Below are 12,899 nucleotides of genomic sequence, written 5' to 3'. Positions count from 1 at the left end.
AGACCCTCCCTAATGTCATTAATGTATAGATCGAACAGCAATGGCCCAAGAACCGAACCCTGAGGTACACCACTAGTCACCTTAAATCTGACAGATTCACATCCACCGTATACCACTTTCTGGTATCTGTCTGTCAACCATCCGCTTATCCAAGTCAGGAGTTTATATTCCAATCCCATATCCTCCAATTTATGCAACAGCCTTTCGTGTAATATCCTATCAAATTCCTTAGCAAAATCAAACATTATCGTAGTGTATCCATTCCCTTTATCCAACTCGGCCGTAACATTGTTATAAAATATGAGCAAATTGCTAAAACATGACCTTCCTTTAGTAAACTCATGCTGTTCCGTGTAGAGTATGGCTTGTTTGTCTACCCATTTCTGTATGCGAGTTCTTACCATCTTCTTTAAAATCTTTACTACCACACCAGAGATACTGATAGGTCCGTAGTTATACACATATGCTTTTGCACCACCCTTGTATAATGGAATTATCATACGTTCCTTCCATTCCTGAGCTGAGACTCAAGTTATATAGCCCGGTTAAAGGGGATAGCCAGATAAGCTGAACACTCTTTTAGCATCCGTGCGGATATCCCATCAGTCCCTATTGAGAAATTCTTATCCAGGTTATGCAACAGCTCTTCAACCTCCTTTTCATGCACCTCTAACTCTTCGTCCAATGTAGCAGTAGCATTGTGTCTCATGTTACATACACTTGGTTGATATATCTTAGCAAAGTGAGCACTCATTAACTGAACAATCTCATTAGCTTCCGACACTCGAGTACCACCTGTATTCAATAAAGTTATTCGTTCACATTCATTATTTCTTTTGCTCGAGGCATAACGATAAAGTTCCATTGCCTTTAGCTTGCATGGCCAATTTCTTTTCATACTCCAATTTAGTTTTCTGCACAATACTCGTTACATTTCTGGCCTGCGCTTTATTTCTTTCAAAACTACTCTCACTCTTATTTCATCTACATCATATTCTTCTTGTGGATCTCTTGCTTAATAAGGTGCACATCGACTTCACCCTCACTCTATTTATTCCTCGAACACTAGGGATGCATTCAGATACCGCCTCATTTAAGCACTTTTATTCAAAGTTTTCATGTATTGCTGATGTACGAGGGAGTGGGGGGGGTTGAAAATTTCTGATAAACACCTAAAACAAAAATGGATTAATTTGTGCAACAAGGAAAAGACGTTTTTCTCAGAGGATTGTAAATGATGCCTCATTGTTGTAACAAGTGCATAACACTCATCATTTGGTCTGTCCCAGGACTTCTGTAGTTGGATTGGCAGCTTTCTGTCTGGATGCACACTGTGTGATGGTGGATGGTTCCTTATGCCCTCACCATTCAACTATTGCTGAGGTTCCACGAGGTTCTGTCCTGTCACTAACCCTCTTCCTGCTATATATCAATGACCTACTGCAGTTGACCTCCAAACCAATACACAGTTTTGCAGACGACAGCACATTACACTCTTCCCCTTTCATTTGATAAACCTTACCCTACACAACTCAGCTCAATCTACAGAACATCAACCACTACCACCCTCAATTCCGATCTCCAAGCCATCCTCCATTTGGGTTTGGATAACCTCATCAATATTTCAATGCTAATAAAACTCAGTACTCTCCTATTTCCAGTAGTATTTCTCCAGTATTCTTTTCGATGATACCCAAATTTCTAGACAGTTTGAGATTTCTCTTCTTGGAATTAACTTGACATCAAACCTCTCCTGGCATAAGCACATCACAACCATTGCATCCTTGGCTTCAAAAAAACTAGGATTTCTCTTTTTCTTAAGACGTTACTTCACCCCTGAACAGCTGTTAACATTATACAAATCAAAAATCCGCCCAGCTATCGAATACTGCTCCCACATATGGGGTGGGGCACCTAAAAGCTCCCTCAAAATGCTTGACTCAATACAGAGGAGAGAAATCAGACTTATTAATGACCCATCTCTTACCAACTCACGCCCCGCCACTTTCACGTAGACGTTCAGTCTCTGCAATATGTGTATTCTATAAATATTTCCATGGCAAATGTTCATCTGGAATAACATCAATAATTCCCCCATTTAGTACTAAGCTCGTTGGAACGCGAGCAGATTCTGCTCAACATCCCTTCACAGTACACTTAGAAACAAACAGAACAAGTTTTGTTTCCTCTTCCTTCATCCTTGCAACTGCTGTATTGTGGAACAGTCTCTCCCCTGTTGTGTTTCCCAAGGAATACAATTTACAGTCATTTGAATCAAAAATAAACAAGTTCCTCCTTTCCCAACCTACTACCCATACACGGTACTAATGTACTATAGGTTGATCAACCAACCTCCCGTATATGGGCTCAACATAAAAAAAAAACACTTCATGGGGAATATGTAGAATAACGTCTAAGTTACATGGTTCTACCTCAATTCCTTCATGGGGATCATCACAACCTTTCAGCACACCCTCGTATTTCCCATTCAGTAACTGATACCATGGGACCAAAGATAGTATTCTCCTATTATGAGTTCAGCTAATTTGAGTTCAGCTGAAAAACCCTTTTCTCCTGGAGTTTCTTACGACTGTAATACCGAGGTATGTACAGAAAACTAGAACGAGATAGTTAACGAAGGTTGGAAACCTGATAATAATAAAAACCCAGAATGTTTTTTTTTTCATCTTCAAAAGGTTTAAATCTATGCATATTAAAGAAAACTCGCGCATTTAGGTCATTTTTTTCAGAATCAGTTCTGAATCCGAATAAAATGCCAAAGTAATTACTTTTTCTCGGTCTTTTCTACAGCGTTCATGTTCTATTCTACATATATTATTACTTGCAAAACGTGTGTAGAATAGAAACAAAGAATGACCGTATTCGATTCCAAATATTATCATACTAGTTTTACTTTATTTTCATAAAGATATATTTTTAGGAAACAGGAGAAAACCACAGCAACTAGTTTTATAATTCATGTCTTGTCTACACTTCGTTCATTAATAAACAACGAAATATGATATTTTATCAAAAAATTAGATGATAATTGATTGGAGGCCTGAAGTGGAGGCGTGAATCTTGTAAGTTACACGGTGTTGAGAAAATAAACGGAACTTTTGCTGTCTAGAGAGCATGGTTTCCATATTATAAAAACCCACACGGGATACCTGTCTGTTATAGACTGACAACCTTACGTAGGTGGAATTTACATAAAAAATAATGGTGTTATATAAAGATCACTTTTCACACCACTTCTTATTATATCAAAATAACAGAGTATTTTTATTACAGGCTAGATGAGCAGGACTTTCAACTAATGTTTAGAAGGCTCTCACCTCCTTGACTTCCAAGGAAGCCAGGGAAGCCGGTTTTTTTTTTTTTTTTTTTTTTTTTTTTACGTCTTGGCATTCATTGTTTCATTTTTTCTTTTTAAATACCGCAATGAGTTGAAAAATTATGGGTGCGGCCTGCAGACATCTACAAAACAAGGAATGGCAACCTACGGCCATTGTGAGTTGACACTCTTGACGTAGAGTAATGGTATTAAACACATAACAACCGTTTATAATGAGGATGGAAAAATGTCTTTTCTTATAGAAATCTTCTAGAAATTTGTACTTGTCTATAATATCATTATTAAATTGGTGGTGCATATCCTTGGACAAGGAAAAAGTGGTATGTAAGATTATATAGGTTCTATATACTGTATATTTAAAGAATTCGTTCATGGCTTAGTAGATCGCAGAATATACAAACATTATACGCCAATGAGAGAATAATTATATATACAGAAAAATAAATAAATAAAAAATATATAAAATACAAAATACCATGAAACTAATATACATATATACACGTATATATATAGTTATTCATTTCTGGATCGGTCTTTTTTTTTTTTTATTATTAAAATGAATAGGATAATTTAAATGTTCGTCATGTACTGATTTTATTTGCTGCATTAGGCTTAACATATTTCCGTTTAGAATGATGGAAAACCGTCCCCAAAGCATCAGACATTGACAACGATCTGATGGGCATTAGCGTGCTCACTAAAGAGTAGCAGGCTTACAACAATCAGCTTGTAATCTCGAAGGCGACTGACCCTTCCAAGATAGAGTATTTGGTGTTTGGCGTCATGTTTCATATAAAACCCGACATCAACCTATACATCAGTCCAGGCATTAAGTTACGGGACATTCCTTTTATCTGTGGTTCACCGACTGATTACCATCCCAGCTTGCTCCCTCATGCTTCAAGTTGATCTACGAGCAGCATCTCTTGTACTGACCTTAGACGTGGTTACACGTTACTTTCTTACCTGTTTTCGGATGCGTTGACCCGGACGCTTGTAGAACGTCTTATCCTAACGTTGTACTGCAAGCCGTCGATCTTTTTCACTAAGCGTAAATTCTAATTAGCTATCCACAAAATATCGCTCTTCTTCTTATCAAATGTGTTATAATTACAGGATCTGAAAGGATTAAAAAGAGTTCTGTGGATAAACGGTGTTGATAGCTTTATCTTGAAAATTTAGTAAAATAGCTGGAAAAAAAGAATGTTTTAATCTCTCTCTCTCTCTCTCTCTCTCTCTCGATAAAATCAGATTTTGCAATACAGATGAATCGCAGAATTACATACGATGCGAACCGAAAATAAATAAATCCCACTGATCTAGTTGAGTATCGTCTTCAAATAATTTTTCTTCCAGTTTTTATTCGTTCTTTGGTTTATCTTTTATATTGTTTTTTTTTTTTTTTTTTTTGCAATTTCATTCCGTTTATGTTATGTATTAATTAATTGAGAACTTAACCGTCCAAAAAATAAAGAAAGAACGAAATGAAAATTAAAAATAAGATATAAACCAAGGTTATTGATAAATGCGACAAGCATTCTTAAAGTGATAGTAAAAAAAAAGAAGAAAAAAAGCTAGCATTGGAATTTGTCGCACCTGCGTTCAGTGTCACCAAGCATACCTCTCTGAAAATAACAAAAATAAGTATTAAATTCACTAGCAAATACTGGCAGTGTCAATGATTCAGCTAAATGCAAAACCAGTGACCCTAGATACGAGTTGGATATGGCTGTGTTTTGACTAGAGAAAAAAAAAAAAAATCCTAGACAACGTATGCCTAGATTTCAACTACGCTGAACTAGTGAGATCTAGACTATATGTACTATGCAATAATCTGATCTTCGACTTTCTTAGAATTACATGCATAATATTACTTTATTCATTAATTTGAAATGAAATAAACATGTGATAGTTCGGAAAAACTAGTTATGTTCTAATGCTTTATAAAATATAAGCATCCAGTCTCTTTTCTATTCAGATTAATGCCATTAATTGGCGAACTGCAGGTAATCAAACAGATCGGACCTGTTTAATTTATCTGCTATGCGCCTGTTTGCATTCTTTAACATGACTAAGCGTCTGGTTTCGAATGACTTAACTACACTGATATGCTCGTTTCATTACAGATCATTAGATAAATAATATTGATTAAAATAAGAGCAAAAAAATAGCCCCTTTTTGGCGTGAAAATAATGACTACTTTTAGAAGTGCAAGCAATTGCCGATAGATGGCAGTATGTGGTTGGTAGGATTACATAAATGGAATTTGAAATTTTGCTAATTTGATTATTATCAAAGTTATTAAGTTATTAGGTATTCTCGGAGTTGATAATTTGTTCATAATGAGAAAGGCATGATTTGAATGCTCCGTTATTTTTTTCCTGTGTGCACTAATGACGCTTTAAAAAATTTAATAAAGAAAGATATCAGTAGTAACTTAAAAAGTTAGATTTGTTTTACTAATAACGTATATGGAGGAAGCGATATTAACATGTTAATAATGTGCATTAACTTTAAAAAATAGGAATAGTTGTTGGCAATAAACAGCAGATATCACTAGTTGCAGCCAAATTAATACAGAATTTTCTTGTGTCCGTTATTTCTATCCAAGTTTCCATTTATGTACTGTACATCCAGAAAGACTGTGTGTAATCTATCGTACATGTATGTATATATATATATATATATATATATATATATATATATATATATATATATATATATATATATATATATATATATATATCGTACAATAAACTGGACTAAGAATCAATTATAAAATTTAATTGTAAAAGAAGATTTCTACAATACGCTCATGAAAGAATCGGTTTCATGTAGTAAATTAGAATCGAAGTTTTAAAAATAAAACATGCAAAATATTAAAATAACAAGGCAATGCGAGCAAGTGAAGATGTAATGAAAATCAAATGTATATAGGTATGGTTGGCTTCCACTGTCTCATTAGGAGAGAGCGCCGATTTAAATAACTCGCAAGTTGTATCCGGGCCATTAAGTTTCTGATAAAAATTAAGAAATTTAAAGAGAAAAAAAATGCAACGCACGTATTCTAAATAACAATCTGCAAACAAACAAATTAAAAACAAAATTATGAAGTTCATACGGATTACAGTTGATACGGATTACTGAAATGACCCGTGGATGGCTGTTATAAAAACATACAAAAAAGCCCAAGAGCATATTTCTAATGGCGCTAGCTGATTTTTTTTCTTCTTTTTTTTATAACAAAGATGCTTGTTGTTCACTTTCTATGCATACAGTATATTAATTCTTTACTAGGCGTAATATACTGGTCAGTGTGGTTAAGAAGTATTCATCTCTGCTGTGCTGTAAACAAGCGTGTGTTTTAAATCCTGTACTTGCATAGATCCTCTGTGAAAGTCCTTGAGTGATAGATCACTTCCATCTTTCTCTTAAAATTGTACGAGTAATTGATTACCATGAAGGTCTATAGTAACCAATAGCATATTGAAGTAATGCTATTTAAGTATAGCATTACTTAAATTTTCCAATATAAGATGGAAGAAGTCAGCTAAATCCAAAATAATAAGAATAAACAAAGATAGATCAGCAAGCTATGGTCAGTGAATCCCTTTGTGTAAGTCTCTAGAGATAGACACTTGGCTATTTCTAGAGCCATTCCCACTCACAAATGATCACGCACCAGTCAAATTCATCATTTTAAATGAAAGTGTGCCTTTCCATGATCGATGACTTGATGAGTTTGACCAGGCCACTGGATGTGACAGTTATACATGTTTACTATGTCACCTCATGTTTTCGTGAGTTCAAAGATTTATCGTATTTTGAGAGTTTGAGGTTTTATGTAATGGGAATAGTTACAATTGAATGGGCCAATGGTAACAGTAATAAAGTGGGCAACGTGATAACTTGGATGATTCCGTCGTTGTCGAGTGGTTTTACAACCGCCACTAGTTCAGGAAAATTATTAGGGTTCACGTCCCGTTTGCGATAGGAAGAATTTTTTTATACTTTTTTTTTCTAGTATATCAGGTTTACATTTACAGGATATCCTTCTGGATTTAGTAATCCCTCTAAATCAGAACGGTCGTCATATGAATAAATAACTGGAGGATACGAGATGGAGGCAGTTGTCAGAACTTTTTTATCCGGCTGCCTATGAAATTCATTGGTAACCTTGGTTTAACTGTCAGTATCTGCCTACCGGTTTTCAGATGAGGATAAATGGCTTCTCCTGTTAGCATTGGGGAATAAACGTTTAACCAATATTGTTAAATAACTTGCTTTATCTGCGTGGATTCTCTGAAAATGAACCTTGAAGCGTTCACAGTCTTCTCGTTCGTTGCTACAAGCGTCTTCATAAGCCAGTTGCAATGACCACGTGACATTGACCTTTCAGTTCGAAAAATCTGGATTCGAATTTCCAGAACGCGAGAAACTTTTATCAAGGCTGTTCAAAGCCAGTCTTCTGTGGAAGGAAGTGCTTAGGCTTCCTTCCTGGAAATTTTTCATCCTACAAAATAGGCAAACCACCCAAAGATCTCATGCAAATAACAGATAGAATACCCATACCTTTATTTGCACAGTGATCCTAACCAACCTAGTTCGATCTTGCCATACGGCAGATTTTTTTATACAAAGATTTCACTCCCCTCTAATTTCTATTGCTTTATAAAAGTGCAAGTATGAACTATAAACTGCCATAAATAAATACTTATTTGATCTCGATTAAGAAACTTAAGCTGTCCTGATCAAAGTATACTTAACCTTCTTGCACAGAGTTCACATGGTGACTACTCTTTCTAACAACAGGCTGATGGTTTTAATTCCATTATGGACATGGGTGATTGTGATTAGTTTCAGGTAAATGAGTTTCGTCGTACTGAACTGACTTAAAAATTCTATAATTTGGTTCGGGACATACCTACACCATCTTACATTTAGTCCACCTATGGCGCTAAATGCACGATAGACTTACAATCTTTCGCAGACGAGAAGTACAATAAAGATGTCGTGTGAGTATTTCGTGTTAAAAAACTTCTGTTAACGGATGAATCACTAAAACATTTGTTTTACACTATATTTGGATATATTTTATTATAGAATTTAGTTAGGAAGTAACTGAGTGATTACGTGATGCTATTTTCCATTTATCTCGGATGCAGTAATTAATTTAGAAAAAAATCGAATAGGCTGTAGAGGTAACCCTGCCCGAAGTCTTGTTCGATTCTTATGTGTGTGTGTGTGTGTGTGTGTGTGTGTGAAGCTTGCCTCCAACAAAAGACACCTAGAGAAATAACGCCCACTATCGTGCAGAGAAAGAATACTAATAGGTAAGAGAGAAAATCAGCAAAACAAGTAAGGTGTTGTTGAAGATCATTTGATGAATGGTGTATCGCCGGGTGATAACTAAAGATGACAACCAGGAAAACTACATACATAAGATGTTCGGCAGAATTTTCCTGTATAGCCGCGCAGTTCAAGGGTGTCAACAATATAAAAACCTTAAACTGAATTTAGAGAATGCTGGTTACACACAGAGAGGATACCGCTGATGATATGTGAGTTGCAATTCTCATTAACTAAGTCACAAATTAATTTATCTAGTATCAGTTTTATTCGTTAACTACAAGATATAATGCGGAATGGACAAGAATAGCCTTAGGGCAACAAGCAATAAACTGGCAGCACAAATTCTACTCAATACGAAAATATTATGAGTAAGTAGTATGCGGTTTCCAAATTAGCACACATTGACATTAACACTTTTCGAAAAGACTGGAATGATAGTTTAATCACCATGGAAGAAAGACATGTCGTCTGAAGTGTGGCTGCAAACACAAAAGCGAAGATCAGATGTTACATTCGATTTATTATTATTATTATTACGTCACACCTCCAGGAAGTCCAAAGACTCATCGAGGGAGGGCACCTACTCTCTTCCCAACCGACAACGAACCGCAACTACAATTATCATCATCACCAACACCATCTACCCCTCACTACCACCACTAGTATTTTGTAAGTTGGGAAATTAATTTCAACATTTTACAACTTGGTGACTTCAAACTACACACTAAATAGTATGCATATTGCGAAGTAATATGGGTAGGCCCAAGATATATTGAGAGGAGAAGAGTGTATTTTTCCTAAAAACAAAATATGAAGAATTTTATTTAGAAGAATGTAGAAACTTCGATTCGATAAAGAAGGAAGATCTCAGAAAATAATTAAATATTTATAGTTTATATGAAAAGATGAAGAAATAGAACAGGAATGGTAAGAGCATTTATATGGATGAAAAGATAACGAGTACCAAAAGAGAAGGAGGAATATAGACCAAAGAGAAGAGAGAGAGAGAGAGAGAGAGAGAGAGAGAGAGAGACCAATTGCAAAATAGAAAGGCCAATGAAGTCAATATAGATAAATCGTAATTCTTGATCAGAAGAAGAAGAAGAAGAAGATTATGTATTTTATTATTATTATTATTATTATTATTATTATTATTATTATTATTATTATTATTATTATTATGTAACACCTCCAGGGAGTCCAACAACTCATCGAGGGAGGACACCTACTCTACAATTCGTCGTCTCCACCAATGCACCAATCATCATCATCATCTACACCAACGCCATCTATCGACGACCACCATTTTCTGTTTAGCTTTTTCGTATTTATGTACAGATATGATATTCGTTAAAAATTTTAACCATTAGAAATTCTCATAGATTTAAGGATTTGTAAGCAGTTACAAATGATTGATGTTAATTGATTTATTAAATATAAAATCAGTTGAAAATGTTCACGTGCATTGATTATCGAAGTGAAAAAAAATCAGTATCTCAGCCCAGTTGTATTGATGATCTGCTTCAGATAATCAATGAAACCGGTTCAGATAAAAAATATAAAAAAAAAAAAAACTTTTTTTGTCCGTTCCTATTCTGAAGAAATGGCAATATGCCACTCTCCTGATTATTTCAATAAATAAACCTTTCAAATGATTTGAGGTTCCCAAATAAGCTGCCAAAAAGAGGGCGAGAGCAGGCACATACCTTCGACGAAAACAATCTTCACCTTTTAACATGCAGATTCATATTTACTTTTGTGTAATGTGTCATTGATATATCTTAGACTGCATAAGGAAGTTACCAACTTGCACTGCCTGTAGACTGTAGGCGGGACAACCAACCTAAACAGCACTATGGCATAATTCCTGTTGGTTAAACCCGTCTGCCTACTTTTATAAAGAAAGACCGGTTTCTTGCATCTTTGCACTCTTATATTTTGTGGTGAGAACAGAAAGGGGGAGGAGGGGATATCATAAACACCTAAAGGTTAACGAACGTGATTTCACAAGTAAACGATGCTTTCTCTAGTAGATTTTTTTAATCAAAGGATATATAATTTCATCATCCTCTCAGCAGCTATCAAGACGTTAACTAAACAAGATAATAAAAAATGATAGTCAATAATCATAAAATTGAGCATTTTGTAATTGCATTCTTATCTAATGACTTTTATTTTTATTTGTTATCATAATTGTACTGTTGACAGAATTTTTTCCTTCCCAGTTTTTCCCCTAAGATATTCCACATGATTATCATTTCGAATTTTGCCAGTTCCAGCGAAAGAAACAACAACAACACAAAAAGACGTTATTATTATTTGAAAATAGTTTTGTAATCCAAAGTGGAATCATAACGAAAAAAAAAATATATATATATAAGTTCATCCATTGGCCTTGAATCTGGGATTGATTTTACACTGGAAATTTTGCACTTCAACTTAGCACAATCAAACAAAATAAATATCGATACAACAATCACTTATAATTCTTTACATACAGTGAAGTTAAGATTGTCAATATCTGAACTATACTGATGTTTGTGACCAATTTACTTTACTAAAAAAAAAAAAAAAGCATCGAGCAGTGAAAATTTTGTAAAAATCCAACAATGTCAAACTAACGTTATGACGTGTTTTATTTAACAGACATAATTTTATTAAATGCACCATTAAAATAAAAATTACAACAGCTCAACAAAATCTTGTAAGGATTTCAAATATCAATATTAGAATAAATTCCGTTTAACCATCTCGAAATAACTGACCTGTCGATGGGCAATACTAATCTTAATTTTAAATATGATTAAATTTTTCTGTTATAGTTCTATCATAAACGCACTGAAAAAAAAAAAAACTATTTTCTTCATTGATCCTTTCTGCCTTCATTCAATTTGTCAAATTCCCTTCACTCCCTTTTAAATTTTGAAAATTGCAACCCACATATAAACTGCTTTTTTTCTTCCTTTTTGTTTTCGCGCACCAGTCACCTCATCTTTAATAGGAACATCGTAGGCGCAACCCCGAAATTTAAAAATTTATTTATCGCAGCTCGACGATAATCCCGTCCAAGCCCGACCCATGTTTGATAAGATCAATAACATGTTTCCCGTGCCCACCTGAGTTTTTTTTCACCCCTGTGCTGCCAGAATTTTAAATGAAATCTTACTCACCTCGCTTGATCCAGTTTGCTCGCTTGTATTTTTTGATGGTGGAAGGGAATTGTGTTTGCCAAATGATCTACATCATCTTCCACGTAAATTCTGATTTGAAGGTGATAGTTATGCACAGAGTCAACGTGATATTCGATCTGAATTTGAATCAATGAGTAAATGATGATGATTACCCATGTTCTGCTGGTATTATCCTAATTTAGATGATACTCATCTTACTTTCTATTCCTTTTTTTTTTTGTAGAACTGCACTGCAAATATTTAAATATATTAAACTGAACATTTGTTTCCATGGTATTTTGACTTTCCAACCATATTATGATCAAGGACAAGATTAACTTCCAAGAAGGAAATCACTAAAATCTATCCAAATTAGTTTGGATAGATTTTGTTTATACTAAAGTATTAAAAGTTTTTATTAAAAATTGTAATACTTTAATAAATTAAAGTATTAAAATTAAAGTTAAAATTAAAATACTCAAATTTTGTTTATACTAAAGTATTGTTGTGAAGATAGAGCTTGATGTAAGAAATAAATGAAATAAAATAAAAATTAGCTAACGACTGAAAGAGTGAAAAATTTTCTTGTCAATTGCTTATTTTATCAATATTTTTACAATTCTGTTTTAAAGTCACTGTGACAGTCTAATCGATCAGTCTGTACTCCAATTCCAAGATGAATTGAGGTATGTTTCATTTCGATTGTAGGAAGTTCCGATAATATCTCCCGTTGTTAAGAAATGCTGCATAAATAACTCGTTCTGACGCCTCTTCACATTTTCTTATTGCGTGCTAGTGGCTACAGCAAGGACAAATAATGCCCATATCCAGCCCATTCCTTAAAAAATGAGAAAAAAATCTGTCCATCTCGCCTACTTAATCGCCTTCTATGATACAAAGAAAATTGCAACCATACGTTGCATCGAAATTCTGTGCTAATCTATGACTGTAACATAAATTCTGTCATTTTTATCAATCCGCTGAAGTTAACTTTACTCAGAGGATCACGTTACTTGTAT

The 12,899-nt window shown here is 34.4% G+C and overlaps 1 long non-coding RNA gene across 1 annotated transcript in view; it reads right to left on the bottom strand.

The window, feature by feature from the left end:
* The window catches only part of LOC150107496 (uncharacterized), a 99,718-nt gene that overhangs the window by 28,533 nt on the left and 58,286 nt on the right, over positions 1-12,899 (bottom strand). Inside the window, exon 2 of the long non-coding RNA XR_016548227.1 lies at positions 4,325-4,477. This is a non-coding gene — a long non-coding RNA (uncharacterized LOC150107496). The remainder of the gene's footprint in view (positions 1-4,324; positions 4,478-12,899) is intronic.

Source organism: Typopeltis vanoorti, chromosome 4 (genome assembly GCF_054136105.1).
Source record: "Typopeltis vanoorti isolate ZY-2024b chromosome 4, IOZ_Tvanoo_1.0, whole genome shotgun sequence".
Classification (NCBI taxonomy): domain Eukaryota; kingdom Metazoa; phylum Arthropoda; class Arachnida; order Uropygi; family Thelyphonidae; genus Typopeltis; species Typopeltis vanoorti.
Note: the sequence above shows the minus strand (reverse complement) of the source record. Positions and strands in the feature narration are given on the sequence as shown.